Source organism: Hippopotamus amphibius, chromosome X (assembly GCF_030028045.1).
Source record: "Hippopotamus amphibius kiboko isolate mHipAmp2 chromosome X, mHipAmp2.hap2, whole genome shotgun sequence".
NCBI lineage: Eukaryota > Metazoa > Chordata > Mammalia > Artiodactyla > Hippopotamidae > Hippopotamus > Hippopotamus amphibius.
Window position 1 is genome coordinate 104,978,186 of NC_080203.1, and position 22,220 is coordinate 105,000,405.

General features: G+C 36.3%; 1 pseudogene; it reads left to right on the forward strand.

Annotated features, from left to right (window-relative positions):
- Positions 1-447: 447 nt before the first annotated feature.
- LOC130841555 (serine/threonine-protein kinase MRCK beta-like) overlaps positions 448-22,220 on the forward strand; it is a 51,801-nt pseudogene continuing 30,028 nt past the window's right edge.

Here is a 22,220-nt window from a genome sequence, read left to right on the forward strand (position 1 = left end):
AAGACATGGTGACACTGGCCAGGGACATGAGGCAGACGTGTGAGCAGGAGGGCAGGTAATGACAGTCCACTGGAGGAAGGAGGGTGGAGAGTGTGTTCATCTTCAACAGGGATATAATTCTGTAGCTACAATAAAGACCATTTTTGCAGGTTTCTTTGAGGACAATACTCTAGGAACCCACAGGGGTTCTGTTCTTCTTCTTCCCATCCCCTAAGATCTCTGGGGTAGTGGATTGAATTGTGTGCCCCCAAAAGATATGTTCGAGCCTTATTCTCCAGTACCTGTGAATGTGACCGTATCTGGAAAGAGGATCTTTGCAAATGTTATCAAATTAAGATGAGGTCATCCTAAAATAGTGTGGGCCCTAAATGCAATGACTGATATCTTTGTAAGAGAAAAAGAGAGGGAGATTTGGATACAGAGACACAGAGGGAGGAAGGCCGTGTGATGCCAGAGGCAGAGATTGGAGTGATGCCTCTACAAGACAAAGGAGTACCAAAGATGGCTGGCAATCCATCACAAGCCAGGGTAAAAGCATGGAATAGGTTCTGCCTCAGAGCCTTCAGAAGGAACCAACACTGCCAACAAGTTGATTTCAAACCTCTGGCTTCCAGAACTATGATTGAATACATTTCTGGTTATTTTAGCCACAAAATGTGTGGTACTTGTTATGGCAGTCCTAGAAACTAATACACCAAAGGAGAAAGTTACACAGAGTTTTAGGATGAGGCCTTCCAGCCCTGTCTGAGGTATACTGGGGTGAGAGCAGTGGCTGGCATTCAAGCCCCTTCTGTTCTAGTGAGTTGTACTCTTAGCTCACATTTAAGATCATCATAGTAACTATTAACTAGGCTTGGGATCCCTCCTCTCTGCTGCTGTGAAGTTGACAATTCAAACCAAGGCAGTTACTTCCCTGGGTCCCCAGGAAAAGAAAGTGAATGGGTGTGTCAGCCACCATCCCTACCATGGGATACCTAGCAAAGACTATTCTGTTGGTCCCTCTCTGTTCTGGGATACTTGGTTCCTAATTACTGAAGGAGTATCTTCACCTTGGCTCCAGGTAGGGCCTGGGGCTATTCCCTTTGGTGACCAATGGCTACACCATCATCCCCTTAGAGATGATATAAAGAAGTGAATAGGACACTTAGCTGACAGTCTGACCCAGGGTCTTCAAGGGATGCCCACAGAAATTATAAAGACACAACATTCCTAATATGTAAGCCCTCAAAGAAGAGCTTCGAAAACATAAAACAAAAATTGAGGGAACTAAATGGACTTGTAGACAAATCCACACTTATAGTTAGGGATTTAAACACCTTTCTCTAAGGGATCAACAGTAACAGTAGAAAAGATCTCATCAAGGATTTGGAGGATATAAATATAGTATAAAGGATACAGAACTGAACAGCATCATTATCCAACAGGATACAATTAATGTTTATAGAACACAACCCAACACAAAAGAACACACATTGTTTTCAAGCACACATAGAATATTCACAAGCTAGACCATACCCTGTGTAATAAAAAAAACCTTAACAAAGGTAAAAGAATGAAAACACACAGAGTGTGTTCTCTGCATGTAATGGAATGAAACTAGAAATTAATAACAGAAACTCAACAGGGAAATCTTCAAATTATTGGAAATTAAACAACATACCCCTAAAGAATATATGGGTCAAAGAGGATTTCTCAAGGTAAATTTAAAAAATATGTTCAAATGAATCAATGAAAATTAAAGTGCAATACATCAAAATCTATGGGATGCAAGTAAGGCAGTGATTAGAAGAATTTATAGCACTAATTGCTTATACTAGCATATTAGTTTTCCTTTCCTGCTTTATCAAATTACCACAAATTTAGCAGTTTAAATCAACACAAATGTATTATTTTATGGTTCTGTAGTTCCAAAGTCTGACATATGTATCGTGAGACAAAAATCAATGTATTGACAGGACTACATTACCTTTCTACAAGTTTTAGGGTCAATTTACCAAGAAGATACTGCAATGCTCATTGTGGATTCACCAAACTACAGAGCTGAAAAATGTGTGAAACAAAACTGGATAAAACTGAAAAGAAAAATAGATAAATCTATAACTATGTTTGGAATTATTAAAGGTTAGCTAAGCTATTCCATGGTATTGTTGCCTTGGCATTCATTTTTTTTTTTGGTCAATCAGCCTGCAGAGAACTTAAACTGACACTAGCCCCTCATACAAGTGCATGCTCTAGATAGCATACCACAGAGTCACAAGCAAATTAAGTTCCTGATACGACTTCTGCAATAGAGCTTGTGATCAACACTCTCCTCTGCCTCTCAGGGTCACCCCCTTCTATGTCCCTTAGATGAGATTCCACGTAACTTACCAAAATTCTACAGTTTTGTCTTGAATTGACCAATCCGGCCTTAGCCTGGGAGTCCCAAAGCATTTTACCCACAGACCCTAATAAAGGTATGTGCCCCAGGTTCTACCTCTGTCTGCACTCTGCCTTGATCTTGCCATGTGGCCCCTGGAGGCTTGGGTGTACTTCCCCCAGGACCTGTGAGTAACAAGCTTCTCTATTTAAATTTCTCTTGTGGTCTGTTGTTGGACCACTTCTCACCATTCAGCACCCTTAATTTGTGTTCCTTTTAACAAATGTTAATTTAACAAAGACATACCAGGAGTGTTGAACACTCTTCTCTCTCAACAAATGATAGAACGACCAGATACAAAATCACCAAGGATACAGAAGAACCATCTATCAATAAAATCTAACAACATTTACAGAACATTCTATACAAAAACAGGAGAATGTACATTCTTTTCAAGACCTCATGCGACAGATACCAAGATAGACCATATCGTAGTTAATAAAACAAACCTTAACAAGTTGAAAATAACTACAATCATATAGAGTGTACTTTCTAATGATCATGGAGTCAATATTAAAATCAATAGTAGAAGGATAACAGGAAAACTCTAAATATTTGGAAACTAAAAAACACTTTTAAGTCACCCATGGGTCAGAGAAGAAGTCTCAAAAGAAATGTAAAAATATGCTGAACTGAATTAAAATGAAAATACAACATTTCAAAATTTGTGGGGCACAGCTAAAGCAGTGCTGAAAATGAAATTTATAGCACTAAGATAGTAAACTAAATAAGAAAAGTCTCACATCAGTAATTTAAACTCACAGAACAAGAACCTAGATAAAGAAGAGCAAAATAAACCCAAAGCAAGACAAGAAAGAAAATGATAAAGATAAGAGCAGAACTTAATGAAATTGTAAACAAAAAACAAAAAAAGAATGGAGAAAATCGATGAAACTAAAAGCTTGTTCTTTTTGTGTGGGTTTTATTTTATTTTATTTTATTTTATTTTATTTTATTTTTGTGGAAGGACCAATAAAATCGACACACCTCTAGTAAGACAAAGAAAAAAAGAGAGAAGACAGAAGTTACCCAAGTCTGAAATGAATAGTAGAATATCGTACAGACAGAAGATAATAATGATGATGATAATTATTATTATTGACAAAATTCAGCATCTATTTATAACAAAACTCTTAGGATATAATAGAGGTGAATTCCCTAACCTTGATAATGAACATCTAAAATTACCCAAATTTGACATTATACTTAATGGTGAAAGACTGAATGACTTTTCCATAAGATCAGGAACAAGTCAATAATGTTCACTCCCACCACTGGTATTTAACATAGTATTAGAACGTCTAGCCAGCACAATAAGGCAATAAGAGAAATAAAATCATAAGCATCATATATGAATAGATAATACTGTCCCTCTTTGAAGAAGTCATGACTGTATATATTAAAAAACCCAAGAAATCTACAAAACAACTCCTAGATCAACAAGTGAACACAGCAAGGTTGCAGACTTAAAGATCAATATGCAAAAATCAGTTGTATTTCTATATAGTAGTAATGAACACATGGAAACTATAAATGCAATATCACTGACACTCAAAAAAACAACGACAATAAAACTCTGAAATACCTAAGTATAAATCTAACAAAATATATACAGGCATTGCATGCAAAAAAGTACTAAGCACTAATGAATGAGATAAAAGAATATCTAAATAAATGGAGAGATATATTGGGTTTGCCAAAAAGTTCATTTGGGTTTTTTTATAACACCATACAGAAAAACCCAAACTTTTTGGCCAACCCAATATGTTAATGGATTAAAAGACTCAATATAGTAATGATCTCAATTTTTGTCAAATTGATAAACAGGCTTAACATAATTCCTATAAAAATGTCAGCAAGATTTTTTTCCATGTATAGTTAATCTCATCTGAAAATTTATATGGAAAGGCAAAGGAACTAGAACAGCTAAAACAATGTTTAAAGAGTAAAAATGAGAGGAATCTATCAGACTTCAAGACATTAATTAGCTGTAGTAATAAAGACTCCGTGATACTGGTGGCTGAGTGGACATACACATGAATAGATCAGAAAATACCCCCATATGTGTATGGAAATTGATTTTCAACAAAGCTGCAAAAGCAATTGAATAGAGAAAGGATGGATTTTATAAAAACTGGTGCTGCAACAGTTGAACATCCAGTAGGGAAAAGTGCATTTTGACCTAAACCTCAGATCTCATACAAAAATAAATTAAATGTTACATAAGACTTAAATATAAAATGTAAAGCTATAAAACCTTTAAAAGAAAATGTAGGAGCAAACTTTGGGGGTCTACTGAAGATTTTAGACACTATACCAAAAACACAATCCATAAAAGAAAAGATGGATAAATTATACTTCATCAACTTAAAAAAAATTATTCATGAAAAACCTTCTCAAGAGTATGAAAATACAAGCCAGCAGAAATACTTGCCAAACCAAATATGTACTGGTCTCTATTCCCAGTTCCTAGCACAGAGCTCCTAAAACCCTTATAATTTCCTAAGTGGTAAGAACATTAGGAACATCTCTTGTTCTAATTGTTTTTGACTCCATTTCTGAGACAAGACTCCTAAAACTTTTGAAAATTCCTAAGTAATAAGAGCCCTAGGAGCATTGTTTGTTGTATTGAGGTGAGTCTGGGTGGGCTCCTGGATGGAGGCTGGTCACCAGAAAGACCAAGCCATGATTAGAAGCTTGGAAGTTTCAGCCCCATCCCTCATCCTCCAGAGAGGGAAGAGAGGCTGTAAATGGAATTAATAATTGATCCTGCTGACATGAGGAAGACGTCATAAAATCCCAATAGTACAGGGTTCGGGGAGCTTCCAGGCTGGAGAACACACCACACTGGGAGACTGACGCACCCTAACTCCACGGGGACAGAAACACCTATGCTCAGGACCCTCCCAGAGCTTGGCCTATGTATTGATATTTTTTTGTCTGGTTGTTCACCTGGATCCTTTATCATATCCTTTAATACACCAGTAAGTGTAAGTAAGTGGTTCCTTGAGTTCTGTGAGCCATTCTAGCAAATTAATCAAATCCAAGGAAGGGGTCTTTGGAACCCCTGATCTATATAGCCTGTTAGTCACAAGCACAAGTGATAACCTGTGCTTGCAACTGGCATCTGAAGTTGGGTGGGTTGGGGGGAGGGGAGGTGGATGGGCTCTCTTGTGGGAATGAGCACTTAACCTTTGGGATCTGATGCTCTCTCCAGGTAGATAGTGTCCTAGTTAAATTGTAGGACACCCAGCTGGTGTCACAGAGGATTGCTTTTTGAGGGGAAAAATCTTCCAAACATTTGGTGACCAGAAGTGACAGAAGTGTGAATGTTCTATGTGAGTAGTAAAGGAGACACATAGGAAAGAAACACACAGTAGGGACGAACTGGGTTTTCGCTTACACAAGAAGGTGGAAAACTGAGTTTTTTCTTATACAGACATGATGAAAGATTTCACTGAAAAGGACATGCAGATAGCAAATAAGCACATTAAAAAAAGTTCAACTTTACTAGATTTCAGGGAAATGTGAATTAAGGATAATGATGAGATATCACTACATACTTATCAGAACAGCTAAAAGAAGCAACAGCATCAAATACTGGCAGTGATGCAGAGAAACTGGATCACTCATACATTGCTGGTGGAAATTGATGGAAGAAATTTTCACATATTGAGGTATGGCGAAGTTGTTCTGGTTTATATGTGATTTAAGCTAAACTTATGCTAATTAGAACAGCCTGTCTTGTGGCCTATCAAACATACATTGTACATCCTTTTTAACCACTAAAGAAAAGAATGCATTTAAAAATCAAAATGGAGCAACTGTGGTTCAGGCATTCAAAATGGAGCTGAGTGGCCACTGTGGATATGGTTTCAGACATGCTCCTGCATCACTGAGAACTTGAATTTTCTGCACTGTATCAGACTCAAGGACACCACCAGCCATTCTCAAAACAATACCTGCGGGCAGCTGGCAGCTGGCAGCTGCAACTTTATGGTCGCAAGTCTTCCCCGTGTAACTATGGAACAATTTCAGACCCCAAACAATCCTTAACAAGCACCCTTACTTCTTACCAGTTCCAATTATTATTGACAGACAACTTCTGCAATTTTGTGGTTTTTGCCTTCATAAGCCTCCCCCATTTTGTAGTCCAGTGGAACACAATTTAAGTGCTTCTTGAATCTGTGTCTCCTGGGCTATAGGCCTCAGTTTGGCTCACATAAAACTCTTTTCTATTCCTACTATAGATCAGTTTATTGATTATTTCTGTCAACAATGTAAAATGGCACAGTGACTCTGAAAATCAGTTGGAAAGTTTAAAATAAATAAACATATGCTCACCATGTGAATTAGAAATGGCAGAATTGGGTATTTATCCTAGAAAACGAAATCTTATGTCCACAAAGAAACCCGCACACAATTGTTCATAGCAGCTTTGTTTGTAATAGCTGAAAACTGGAAACAACCAAAATGTCCTATAGTAGATGAATGTTTAAAAACACTGTGGGGGACTTCCTTGGTGGCGCAGTGGTAAAGCATCTGCCTGCCAATGCAGGAGACAAGGGTTCGAGCCTTGCTCTGGGAAGATTCCACATGCATGGAGCAACTAAGCCCGTGCGCCACAACTACTGATCCTGTGCTCTAGAGCCCGTGAACCACAACTACTGAGCCCACGTGCCACAACTATTGAAGTCCACGCGCCTAGGACCCGTGCTCCACAACAAGAGAAGCCACTATGATGAGGAGTCTGTGCACTGCAATGAAGAGTAGCCCCCGCTCGCAGCAACCAGAGAAAGCCCATGTGCAGCAACGAAGACCCAAAGCAGCCAATAAATAAATTAAATAAATAAATTTAAATAAATAAATAAAAACACTGTGGGGCATTTATGCAATGGAATGAAAAGGGAAAAAGAAAGCCTATTGATACATGCAACAATTTGGATGGATCTAAAGGCCATATTTGCTGAGTGAAAAAAAAAAATCAGTCTCAAAAGGTCACATACCATATGATCCATTTACATAGCATTCCCCAAGTAATAAAATTATAGCAATGGAGTACAAATTGGTTTTTGCCATGTATTAGGCATGGTTGGGCAAAGAGGGTTGGTACCATTATTCAGGGGTAATACTAGGTAACCGTACTGAATTTTGATTGCAGTGGTAGTCACATAAATGTACACGCGTGATAAAAGGACTAGATCTAAACAAATACATTTTACCAAAGGACTACAATTATGTAAGTTAATACCATTGGGGGAAACTGGGTAAAAGTTACGTGAGAACTCTGTACTATCTCTGCAATTTCTTTTGGAACAATATGCAATTATTTCAAAACAAATGGTTACATTCAGTATGATTCTATTTATATAACACACTTGAGATGATAAAATATAGAGATGGGTAACAGGTCAGTTGTTGCCATGGGTTAGTAAAGTAGGAAGGAGTGTGTAATATGTAATTATACGTAGTAACAATATGAGGGAGCTCCTTTGTAACAATGGACCAGCTCTGTACTTTGAATGTGGTGAGAATTATATGAATTAATACATATACAGATATATATACGAATCTAGATATATGTTGTAGAATTGTACAAAAAGACACCCCCAAAACAAGAGTTGCAAGCAAAAACTGGCAAATTGTATCGTTTCTAATGTAGTTAATTTCATTGTACTAATATCAATTTCCTGGCTTGGATAATATGCTATAGTTACATAAGATGTCACTATTGGGGAAACTGGGTGATTGTTCACCATTGAGGGAAGCTGGGAGATGCACGAAGCTTAGTGACTGCAATACTCTGCACTGTTTTTGCAACATCTCAAGCCTATTTTTTAATGAATGTTTAAAAAATAAAAATTATGAATAATATGAAAAGATGTCATAGTCCAAGAAAAACTATTTTTAATGAATATAACTAACAATGGCTTGATGTTCAGAGTATACAAAGATCTAAAAATTCAGAAAAAGATAAACAATCCCATAGCAAAAATAGGCTAAAGACATGAACAGTCATTTACCAAAGAAGAAACCTGAATGGTTAGTAAGTCTGATAATAAGAGGTATTGGTAAAGAATATTGTTGATGGTAAGTTGATATAAACATTTGCCAATAACATGTTCACTTGAATATGTAAATTCCTATGACATTAAATCCACTTTGGGGTGTGTATACCAATTATTATGTATGTGCAAATAGGGAAATGTATTAGAATGTTCCTAGTAGCACTCTTTGTGATACTAAAAAACTTGGAAACAAAGTAAGCATCCTTTATATGGAGAATGTGCTACAATTATATAATGGAATATTAAATACAGAGACAATGAATTAATTGGAGCACCCATAGTCAACATGGATGACGGCTGTAACACAATATCAATGGAGAAGTCAAACCCCAGAAAAATAGAGTATAGAAATGTTCACATACTATGTATAATTTATGGGCATTTTCATACATAGTAAAGTATGAAAATACAATGGGAACATTCAGGAAAATACTTTCCTTTGACAAGATGGCCAGGGGAGGGGTATTATTGGGGAGAGGTACAGTGGATGCTTAAATAATACTGGCAATGTTTTATTTCTTAATTTTAGCATTGGTTACACAGGTGCTTATTAAATTATTCTGCATAGGTATTTGTGTCAAATATTTCATAAGTTGAAACAAGAAAGCAAATTCATAAAAATGCAAAATGTATACAATTAAACTAATAAAAATTGAATAAGTTTAAAAATAAAGTATGCATAAGAATCCCAGAGAATGGTCATATTTACATAAACGTATGACGCTTCCAGGATCAATAAATCCCCAATGATGTGCTAATGGATGCTAAAGATGACAAATATTCTTCTTAAATAATACAAGCAGTGTCCGTACCAGAAGAGTTGACAAATTTCATAAGCACTAAGGATCTTTAGCCAGTTAGAATTTATTTGCATTCAATTACTTTTACCAGTTCAGAAAGACAGAATGGGAAAAAAGTAATTTTCCTAGTTATCTCTTTGGTCTTTACATATTTGGTCGTCTTAGTTTGTATCTTTAGACTGTGATTGGTTTCTTCCGTAAATGCTCCAGGCTAAAGGATATATATATGATCAAAACTGAATATTCATGGTTGGAAGAATATCCATTCTGAATTAAATATGAAGGAAAAAAAATTCTCACCTGCTTCCTTATTATCAATCAATTCTGAAGAAAACTCCTTAAAAAAAAATAAGAATATCAACTTCCCAGGTACTTTAGTATTTCTGCTTCCTTATGTGTTGATTGATAAAACATAACTTTTTTTTTTTTCTGCCGTGTCCTGTGGCATGTGGGATCTTAGTTCCCGGACCAGGGATCGAACCCATGCCCCCTGCAGTGCAAGCAGAGTCTTAACCACTGGACCACCAGGCAAGTCCCAAAACATAACTTTTGTAATAGAAGTTAATTTGTTTGTAACCACAGAACTATTTCTCATGCTGTCAGGGCTTTGAAAACCTGAGATGTACTCTTCCTCCTTCAATTAGGATTAAAAAGGTGAAGAGTGTTAAGGTTTCCAAAAAGCAAATCCATAAACCTAGTAGCCTATTCCAGTATTTAAAAGGTCTCGTTATGAAGAAATTATTCTTGATAACCACACTAACTCTCTCATGTATCAGATTAAGACCATTTTTTCCAAGTGAATATTTATCATTTTTTCTGATTATAAATGTGACAAATGCACACTGTTGAAAATTTGAAATTTGCAGCAAAGTATAAAGAAGAATAAAAACTCTTATTAGATAAACACAGTTGTACTAACATGTTGGTTAATTTCTTTCTGGTCCTTTTATATGTACATATGTGTTTATTACACATATGTACATGCATATATACATGACAAACATGTTATATATACACATTGATAGTATCTACTATTTAACATTTACTGTGTACTTAATATTAAGAATATGCACTTTATGTACATTTGTATATTTAACGCTCATTATAAATGTATTTGCATCTACATGTTTAAAGGAAAACTGAAACACAGAAACATTTTTAAAAATTGCCTGATATCCCATAGCTATTAAGTTACTAGGTGTTGGAGTAGAGGTTCAGATTGGCACTCTTATTAGCCTGCTTGCCATACAGTAGACATATAACTACTATATAAATACACACATGTACAGACATACACACAAATGTATCACAAAAGCCTTGGCATTAATTAATTTAACAAACTGTTGATTTGACTATCTGTAGAAAGTCCTAAATGTCCATGGTCCCTGACAAGTAATTTATGGAAACAAAACTTACTCATATTCTTTGCAGAGCTGTTTTCTGAGAATAGACCACTTATGTGAACCTAACAGACTGACTCCCACTAAATGTGTCATGGATGTAGAGGGAAAGGTATTCAGAGCTGAGAATGAAGCCATGAGCTGGGGACATGCAATGGGGACTTGTAACAAAGGGAATCCATGAACATAACAAATGTTAGTCATCTAGAGATTTATGATAAATGCGATCATGAACTTTCAAATTACACAAGGAATGGATTCTATTTTGTATTTATAATCACAAAATGTCATAAATCATCTGTATCTTTTGGTTAACCTAATTGATTTTTCTTTGCATACTTCCAGTTTCCATAGACCCTGATGACTTAAATAGTCTAAGTCATCCATCAGCTACTAAACATGACCAGTCAACTCAAGTACTTTATAAAAACATTTTTCTTTCTTAATGATCATTGGGATGGATATGGGGACAGTCTAATCATTGATAGCTACTCATTTCAACTCAGTCTTGGTGTTTTAATAATCTTCAGGATATTGAGTGCTTGTCAACATTACTTATTACAGAATTAGCCCAGAAATTGAAAACTTGTTATTCCTGACACTTGCTGTCATAAAATCTGGATGCAATTGCATCACAAGATGTCTATTAGCTTTTTGATGTTTGACATCTAGTTTTTTGTTTTTAGTCAACTAAATTTATTTGCCCTTGCTTTACCTTTATTTCAGATTTCTTAAGGAAGCTATAATGTATTAGAACTTTATGAAATAATATGATTTGGTTAGAAAACTATAATTAATATGATGTATCATGGAAACAGAGATTTATCATAACAGATAAAATCAGTCATTTCTTTTCTAGGGTCTCCTTTTTTAACAACCCAATTCTCAGTTTCTTCTATGGCTTTACTGACTTCTAACAGTTTCTCTTACATCCTGAAACCAAGCAGGATTCCGCAAGGCTCTTCCAGGTACGAAAGCCTTTCTGTGTCCCCCATTTGCTGTTTGTAGAAAAAGGCTTTAGTCTCCTAGACCTTTCCTGAGTTCCAAAGAGCAGATTCAAGCAGTTACTAATTAGGGAAGTAATAGATTGCAGAAACAAAGGAAAAGCAATCGAGAAACAATATTTCAGTGATAAAACAGAGTCCTAGTTCCTTTTCAAAGGATATACATAACAATCTGATGTATATCTTTGAGTTCTGCAGGAACTAAGGTCCCCATCCAGGTGGAGAATGTTAACTACATGCTGAGACCCCAGAACCAGAAGATTGATGATTGAGATTCCTGGAATACCACCCTGTTACCTCACCATCAACCAATCAGAAGAAAGTCATATACCCTGCAACAGTCACCCTGTAACCAAGCAGGACCCTATAAGGCCTTCCTGGGACAGACTTCTCCCCATGTCCTCTGCTGTAAGCTCCTCTCTGAAGTACCTAGATGATAGTATCTTCTGCGTATTTCCTGAGTTTTTCAGATGCTAAAAATCACCACCAAATGGAAGGAATTAAGTACTTGATGATCATGAGCAAGTAGCCCCAGACCTTCTGGTGCCTAAGGGTTGATAATGTTAACTCCTATGACACCACCCTGTTACCTCACCATCAACCAATCAGAGAATTGTGCATGAATTGATCACATACCCTGGGATGCCCCTCTCTCATCTCACATTTAAAAATGCTTTGCTGAAACCCTTCAGAGAGTTTGGGGTTTTGGGGGCATGAGCTACCTGTTCTCCTTGCATGGCCCTGCCTTAAACCTTTCTCTGCTCAAAATTCTGAGGTTTTGGTTTGATTTCACTGTGCATAGGGCACACTAACTTGCATTTGGTAACAACTCCAAATGCTGCCTTTAAAAACTCTTCCCTAAAAACCATCAGGAAGTTTGGGTCTTTTGAGAACAAGCTGTCTGCTCTCCTTGCTTGGCCCATGCAATAAACCTTTCTCTGCTCCAAACTAGACATTGATACTGAGCAGGGCCCTGTGGGGCTCCTGGGCACAAAGCCTTTTTGTGTTCCCCATTTCTTTGATTATAGGAAATAGGCTTCATTCAGCCTCCATGACCTTCCCTGAGTTCCAACAGGGAGATTCAAGCAGTTGTTAATTAGGGAAGGGAGGGGATGTGAGACAAGGGAGGACCAGTCAAGAAACAACAGTGCAGTCTTGGGACAAGGTCTTGGTTCCCCATCAAAGGATATACACAACAATATCTTTGAACTGTTTTGTAGATACTGAAACCCCCTCCAAGTGGGAGAAGTTAATGTGCTGCCCACAAGCAGTAGACCCCAGAGCAGTGGGAACCAGAAGGTTGATGATGCTGACTCCTACGTACCCCCACCACCAACCAATCAAAAGAATGTCCATGAGCTAATCACACCCTCTTTGAACCATTACTGTAAAACTTCACACTATGCTCTCCAAGTTGGGACACATAGTTTTTCGAGACAGGAGCCCGCTGTGTCCCCCTTTGCCTGGCAAAGTAATAAAGCTATCCTTTTCTACTTCACCCAAAGGTCTGTCTCTGAGATTCAATTCGGCACTGGTGTACAGAGAAGCTGAGATTTCAGCATCAACGTTTAGGTCTATTTGGCTTCACTGTGTGTTGGGCACAGGGACTTGGATTTGAAAACCATCCTTGATTCACAATTGTCCTCCAATATCCTCCAATCAGTCCACTGAATTTTACAGTAATTGGTCTATAAACTAATTTACATTGACATAAGATACAATAGCCAGATTGAAACAATTCACTGAGATTTTTGTAACTTCATTGCGCTTCTCCACTTAACTGATGGTTGCTTCCCCTGCCATTACCTTGTTCTTAATTTGGAGCCAGATTTTATTCCAGTCCTCATACTCACTGGATGATAATTAATAAATTCTTTGCTGAATAATTTTCTCCCTACCCTTCTGAATTCTTGGCTAAGATTCCCTGTAATAAAAGATGGATTAACAAGAGAAAAACAAACAGTTTATTAACATGCTTACCCCCTGTATACACAGTAGATATCCAGGAAAACTAAGTAACTAACCACCTCAAATTGCCCAAGTCACCACCTTAAATCCCATCTTCAGCTAAATAAAGACAAAAGAAAAATGTAGTTGGGGGTTGGGGGTAGGCAATTCATGGAAAGGTAAAAGGAGAAAATGTGTGGTAAACAAAGGTTGCCCTGCCCTGTAGGTAAGTCTCTCAGATGAAAAATGTATCTCTGATAATAACTCACTTTCCAGTAATGCCCCCTTTTTAATGCAAATTTCCTTTATAAATGTAGATTCTTCTTACAAAGGGGTAAATTCTATTCTGTTTTCAGAGCTTCTCCTGTGTCTGCACTTTCTCAAAGCAATCAGCTCAAAATAATCCTTATGCCAAAGAGGCATATTTTGCAGTGGCATATTCTGATACCCTTCAGAAACAATCATTCAACTTTCAGCTATTTCCAATGTTGTTACTGCCATGATGAAAAATTTAAAATTCTGTTTATATTGCTCCTTTAGATCATTCCTTTGATTCCTATCATTCCTCTTTTTCCTCACATGAGAACAATCTATTTTTTCAACTGTGTATTATGCCATCCACTGATTGACAAATTTTGTAACTGAGCAGAGAAGCAATCTATTTATTGAAACAGTTCACTGAATGACTTTGCAACTGGATGCCTTGTGACAGATGTGTAATCAATGGACTAAGAAACTTCCTTTGTGTTACAGTTAGTGACTGTATGTGTGTACAGATGTATGCATGTGTCCACATTTGTGTGCACATGCACATATGATTGGTATATGTGGGAAAGAAAAGAGGAAGTCAGTACACAAATTGCAGAAGGAAAGTGATGTAAACTTATTTTATTTTATCAATTAATTTTAAAACTAAATTAATCTCACCAACTTCCTACCACTACTTTAACTCATCCATTACAGAACCAAGAAAAATATCTTAGCTCAAATATAAGGAGTTCTTGGGGTATTAAACCTATACATCTGCTTCATATAACTAAATTGTTATTTCTTTCATGGTCCTACATATGCTATTTCTTCCTTACAGAGTGCATTATCCATTTATCTTTAACAATAAAAATTCTTCAAAATTTTGTGCAAAATCCCCTCTATTGTGCATTGTGTATCTGCATTATGCATTGACCAAACCTCCCCCATCAGCAGAAATACCTGCTCAACCATAAAAAGACAACACTCTCCTAGTATCAACAAGACAATTTCTTGAAAATAGCATTCCTTCTGAATCTTGAAAGGGGCCATGATGACACATGCCCCCACTACTCCCTAGATTGTGTAAACTGTCAATAAGTGTGCTTTGACTTTTAACAGGTAGAACATTTCTTGGAGCTTTCTGAGAGGTTGTTCTTGGGTTATAATCCTCAATTTGGCTTGAATAAAATTTTCATTTCTTTTTTAGATTGGCTGATTAATTTTTTGTCAACAGTCCTAAATGGCACTTCTAACCTTCTTCAGAGAACTTCTGTTGGGCCACTGTAGCTGTTCAAAGCCTGAAATGCCTGGGAGTTTATGTGCCCTTTAGCAAGTCCAAGCCAATGCCCATGTAGCATGGGAGTTTAAAAGTCCAGCTCCCTTGCCTCAAATAGTCCAAAATCTCAGTGGTGCAATTTCAGATCTTGAGAACCCCAAGTATGAGGGTGAGGCGTGAACTGTGACTGAAATGTCACTTTTACTTATGGTGACTGATTCTCTTTCCTGTTTCCCCTACTCCATTACTTCTTTTTTCCCCTGGGATCATTTCCTTAATAAATCACATACCCATGAATCCTCCACACTTAGGAACAATTCACAAGCAGCTACCCATGACAATTACTAAATGAATGAATGAAAGAAGCACTACTGAATGGATGTAAATGGTAAAGGACTAAAGGAAAAAAGTGAAAATAAAACTTTATTGTGAGACTAAAATTTCACAAAATCAGTTTATTAATTAAGATAGCATTTGATTTCACATGCTCCTCAGAGTGAGAATAACTGATGCCAAAACTTGGCCTCTGTGCACTGCTGCCAAATTGAATCTTGGAGACAGAGTTTTGGGTAAAGTAGAAAAGAATAGTTTTATTGCTTTGCCAGGCAAAGAGGGATACAGCAGGTTTGTGCCCTGAAAAACTGTCCCAACCCAGGGGGATTTGGTGAGGAGTTTTATAGCAATGTTTCAAGGGTGGGGCTGCTGATAAGGATCAGGGTGTATACAGAACCTGCACTCCTTTAACATAGCCTCAGGTGGTCTCCTCCCTTGTCTCTGCATTCCCCTCCCTTCCCTGATCAGCAACTGTTCAAATCTGCCCTTTGGAACTCAGGGCAGGTCATGGAGGCTGGAGTCTATTCCCTATAAACAAGAAACGGGAGACACAGAAAGGCTACTGTGCCTGGGAGCCCTACAGGGCCCTGCTCAGTTTCATAAGCAACATATACATAATTGACTTGACCACATTCTTCCATGATGCACATGATACAGAAATTTAACAAGTTATACTGCATGGCTATATGGGCACTTTATACATTGGTAGCATTATTATTAAAAATATGTTAAAAAAAAAACAAGAAAAAAAAATACGTTAAAAAAGAAAAGGGACATGCAGATGGTAATAGTAATACTATATGTTTTAATATTATATTTTAATTTTAAATAAATTATAATTCATATTAAATAGAAATAGATTTCTATTTTACATATTATGCCATAATAATATATCATTATAAATTATAATAAATATTGTTAAATTAAAAAAACCTTAAATTTAAGTAAAATATTTTATTTTAATAAAAATACTTCCTGGGATATAGGACAATTTATGGTACCTCATCAGGAAACAATGGTAATATTTATGGATTCCCTATGCTAATCTATATAGAAAAGAACAATTAGTGGTAAAAATTTTTTCTAAAAATACTCAATATCAGAATGACAATAAAATGAAAAGGCACATGACACCACGGTTTTCAACTCCATTCTGGGATTTAAATAACACACTTCTGGCATTAGTGATTTAGAATGTTTCTACTGGGCATAAATCAGGATGGATATTCCTGGTGACAACAAGGAGGATGATCTGGTGTGGATGTAGATAAAAGTAGTGGTAATGGGCTTGTACTATTTGTGCCAGATAATGTTTTGAATACCTAATATGCACTATCTCATTTCTATAAATCCTCTTAACAGTCTCAGAGGGCAGATGTTAATATTTTCCTTGGACTTTGTTTATGATAACAAGACCCTGAAAAGGTCAGTAATCGTTTAAAATCCCACCATTAGAAAATACTGTGGTCAGGTTCAAGTTCAACCTGCCTGAAACAAAGCTATATTCTTATCACTGCATGGGAATGGTTAGTTTCCAGACCTGTGGCTGCACAGATGCTTAAACTTAGGAGGTCTGAATAAAACCATACAATGAGGAATGTAAACACTTATAACCTTTCTTCACTGACTTATTTTCTCAATTTTATCATTAACTAACCTGCATTTTAATAATTTCTAGCAGTTCTAAAAATGTGCAATTGTATATGTTCATAGTAAAAAGTAGTTTAAAAGTAACCTTTTTTGGAAGCTATAAACATTCCCCTGGTTTCCAGTAAGAAACACATTTCATTTAAATGCTCCCCAGAGGAAAGAATAACCAATACTTACAAAATTGACTTGACCAAATACTTCTATTGAGCACAAGATAAATTCTTACAAAGATAGAAAGTTTGAAGTTTTATATAGAAAAAAAAGTACTCTTGGGTCCTAAGGAATGCTATAAAATGTGACAATGGAGAAGACATTCTGGCCAATTTCTGTCTAATGCTGATTACTCTTGATATTTCAGTATAATAAATCAAATGAAAAGTACCATAATACCTAGGAAGACATCTGGAATGCACTATTTAGTTTTTATGTTCAGACCCATGACCCATCCAATACTTATTAATGATTTTTTCTTCCCACCCCAACTATGTACTTTAAAATATTCCAAATTTATGTAAGCGTTGAAGACTTGAACAGGAAACACAAATAATCCTCCATTAGTTCATCAAATGACATTTTGCCATATCTGCTTTCTCCCTTCCTCTCTCTCTTGTTTTCTTTCTTTTGTGATTTATTTTCTTAAGGTATTTGCACGTGTTCATGTGCAGGTACGCACACGCGCGCGCACACACACACACACACACACAGAGGCACATACACCCCTAAATATTCAGCATGCATATTCTAAGAAAAAAAAGTCTATTTAGTAGCAATTCCATTATTACAACCAACACATTTAATAATTACATAACAACATTATCTAAATTATAGTCCCTGTTCAAGAGTCCCAATAATGTCAGGGTTCCAATTAGTATCACCCATTGAATTTAGGCTCCTTTAATCCAGGACAGTCCCCCAGCCGTTTTTGGTCCTTCATGGTATTGACATTTTTTAAGAGATGAGGCCAGTTGTCTGAAATCTCTGATTGTCCCTTCATGACTAGAGGAGTTCAAACTTTTCTGCAAGAAAACTGTATATGTACTGTGGTATGGTTCTTAGTGTGTCACAGAAGCACAACAGGTCAAAAGTGCCAAGTTATTTGTGATGTTGATGCTAAATTTGGTCATCTGGTTATGGTGGTGTCCACCAGATGTCTTCCTTTCTCCCTTGGTAGTTAATAACCAACCTATAGATGAAACTCTGAGACTGCGTGAACATTCATTTTTCCTTATCAACTTTTACCTTAATGGTCTGCATATAAAGTAGACACAATGTGTTTGGATTGTGTAAAGCCCTTTGGAAAGGCTCCTCCAAGCAGCTAGGTCAGTGGTTCTCAGGGCTAAAAACTGCTGAGCCAGACCCCCAAACTGAAAAGTGCAATGCAGGACAGGAGCATCCAAAGATGGAAACGAAACCAGATGCTTTTTATAGCAGTATGAAGTGAGTGTGTAAATTTGCTCTATATCCTATAAATACAAATTTACAGAAGCAGTATATCTGCTTTTAAGTAACACAGTCAGAAATTATTGCCTTTTTCTACCTACTTCAGGCCATGCACACAGTCCTCTGGTTAAGAACTAAAGGAAATTAACTGCTTTGCGCTCCTCCCAGGGATTAAGAATAGCAGTCTTTCAGAATCACATGAAACTAAGAATTATGACAATAATTCACCTTATTCAGTACAAATTATTCTTATGTTAATACTTTTAATATAATGCATTCTTTTTGTATAACTTCATTTCCAAATACATCGTATTAATCTTTTACTGGTTGCCATTTTATAGGATTTAAGTTAGTTTAGCCAACAAAATCATGTGGCTCCTTCTGCTAAAGATTTGATGACAAAAACTGCAGTATAAATCAATACACAATAGATGTCATTGATTTACAGTTGGGATGATAGTTCTAATGCCATGATTCTAAAAATATACACTTATAATGACTACATTTTCATAGCATGATTGCTTTCAAACTCCTATTAAACACAGAAAACTAGGATTATGGGACACTGCCTTTATAATTCTCATGCCTTAGAGTGTTTTGTTGTTTCTTTTATATAAATAATCAAGGAAGTAATTAAAGAATGATAATTCAGATCTGTTTTAGATTAGAACACTTCATTAGCACAGTTTCTGAATGAAATTAAAGAGCTATATAAATTAGTAAATCATTTTAAAATGCTATTATGGAAATGATAATTTATTTACTTCAATTTTGTTTGTAAAGATTTCAGTTATTTAATATATTGTTCTGTCTGTGTAATTTTTAACCAAAACTAATATATAGAGATACTAATATTTTATTTCAATGAGTTTATCAGTTTAATCCTAGCTAAGTATTAATAGCTTTTGATTGTTGCTATATTCAAGCACATCTCAAACTCCTGTGATGGTATCACAATTCATTTTTTTAGTTAGTAATAAAGTATCAGAGTTATTGAAATATGTATTTTTATTGAATTGAAGCAGACTCAAAAGTTTCCTGATAACAGTGTAACTCTCATTCACTTGTATTTTAATGTCCTCATGATGTTATTTTGGGCTCCTATTTCCTCTTATTAAAAAATGATACTTCTGGATGCTACAATTATGAAATATCCCTGAAGCTGCAGTAGCACTTACCATATTAGTGCTAAGGCTGTTTTCATCAAATGAATGCTTAAATAGTGGGTTGAAACATATGAAACTGCCAACTACATAAAAGGCAATTTAATTTGATTCATTTAATACATGTCTCCCCAATATAAGGCACACACACACAGACTTGCATGCACACATAAATACCACATTCCTCTCCCCAAGCCCAGGCACACATTACTGTCTTAATTCTACTTTCCATTTCTCCTCATTGCCAGAATGTAGGAAAGAAGTCACTATCCTTCATATGAGAGGAAAGCAAATAAACAAAAACATCTTTCAAAGGCAAAAACTAACATAAATCACTCAAAAAATATAAATTCACAGTAGAGAATAACTGATACAATGCAAATGATGGTTTTAAGCACCATGATTTGAAGCTGAATGACATGATGAGTACATATAACACATTAGAGAAGGTATGTGAAGTTTCACCATTCATCACCTCAGTCATTAACTGGGTAATGATAACACTCAAATTTTATATCTGTAAGTCTTTCTCCATCATTAGTGAAGATAAATGACCCTTATCCTCGTCTTTCCAAATTATGTTAGGGTTGAAATTTTGAAACTTTATATTAAATATTTATGATAAAGGGCTTTGTAGTTACAGTATTTTATTGCCTTCCAATAGCATATAAAGTGCTCTGATGGCCTCCTGAAAATATGTTATGTATCATAAGCTTGTGATATTCTTTATATCTTTCTGCTCTTAACTACAGTTCTGTTCCTATATGTACTAATGAAAGATCTTTTGTTCAAAAAGAAGTTCGATTGAACATGGCTTTAATTCATAGAAATAGGGTCAGGGCAAGAGGAAGGGGCAAGGCTCCAGGATGTGGTTTCTAGAAAAAAACTTCTAATCTTAATATGATAGTGTGTCTAAAATTTCTCCACAAGGCAACTCAACCAAAAATTACAGGGTGACAAAGCTGGCAGTGGCAATGAATGGTTAGTGGAGAGTTCACTGCTAACACTGCTTTTTTGATACACCACAAGTCTTTTTATAGGGCTAAATGAACTCATAAATAGGAGAAAGAAAAGAAAACATTCTGGGTCAGCCCTTTGAAAGTGCTTTATATTAAGAAATTTACTACTACCAACATCATCATCCAAAACAAATGCGTAGCAAAGGTGGGTTCTTCCGTTTGCGCTAAGGCGGAAAGGTGTATTGGGCTCTTCAAGTTTTTGGAGAAGTTATTTTAATTAAGGCTCATGAACTCTGTGCTTTCACCATGGACATAGGATGTCGTTTAGAAACTTATTGTTTTGGGGGTCTCCTTTTCCTGTTAGAAATATGAGGTTTCTCTTGGAGTTTTAGCCTCGCGCCGTGGCTACAGCATCTAGGGCCTACACTGGAGCAAAGAGCAAAAGCTTATATAGGATCAGCTCTGGCTTTATTCTGGAGGACTGCTTCTGGACATGTGAGGCTACAGTGAAAAGACTGCCATCTATAAACCAGGAAGTGGGCTCCCACCAGACACTGAATCTGCCAGCACCTGATATTGGACTTCATGATCTTCAGAACTTTTCATTTTTCAGTTTTCTGAACTCGACACCTTAAAAACACATTAAAATATTTTGAATAAGACTTTGTATTTGTTTAATCCAACACTTGGACATTAGTCTGAGGCTTGGACAGTCTTCTATAAACACATCTATTGCCAGGACAAGCAACCCCAAAAGTTTGGACTACCATGAGGAAACAAAGAAACACCATGCAGGCAAAGGAGCAGGAAAAAACCCCACAAGACCAAATAAATGAGGAGGAAATAGGAAAAATGCCTGAAAAGGAATTCAGAGTAATGATAGTAAAAATGATACAAAATCTCAATAACAAAATAGAGAAAGTACAAGAAACAGTTCATAAGAACTCAGAAAAACAAACAGCAATGGATAACAAAATAACTGAAATTAAAAATACCCTAGATGCTATAACCAGCAGAATGACTGAGGCAGAAGAACGAATAAGTGAGTTGGAAGATAGAATGGGGGAAATAACTGCCACAGAGCAGGAAAAAGAAAAAAGAAAATAAGACAGTCTCAGTCACCTCAGTGATAACACTAAGCATACCAACATTTGAATTATAGGCATCCCAGAAGAAGAAGAAAACAAGAAAGGGTCTGAGAAAATATTTGAAGAGGTTATAGTGGAAAACTTCCCCAACATGGGAAAGGAAAGAATTAACCAAGTCCAAGAAGCACAGAGAGTCCCATACAGAATAAACCCAAGGACAAATACACCAAGGCACATATTAATCAAACTAATGACAATTAAACACAAAGAAAAAATATTAAAAGCAGCAAGAGAAAAGCAACAGATAACATATAAGGGAAAACCCATAAGGATAACAGCTGACCTTTCTACAGAAACTCTGCAGGCCAGAAGGGAGTGGCAGGATATACTGAAAGTCCTGAAAGAGAGAAACCTACAGCCAAAA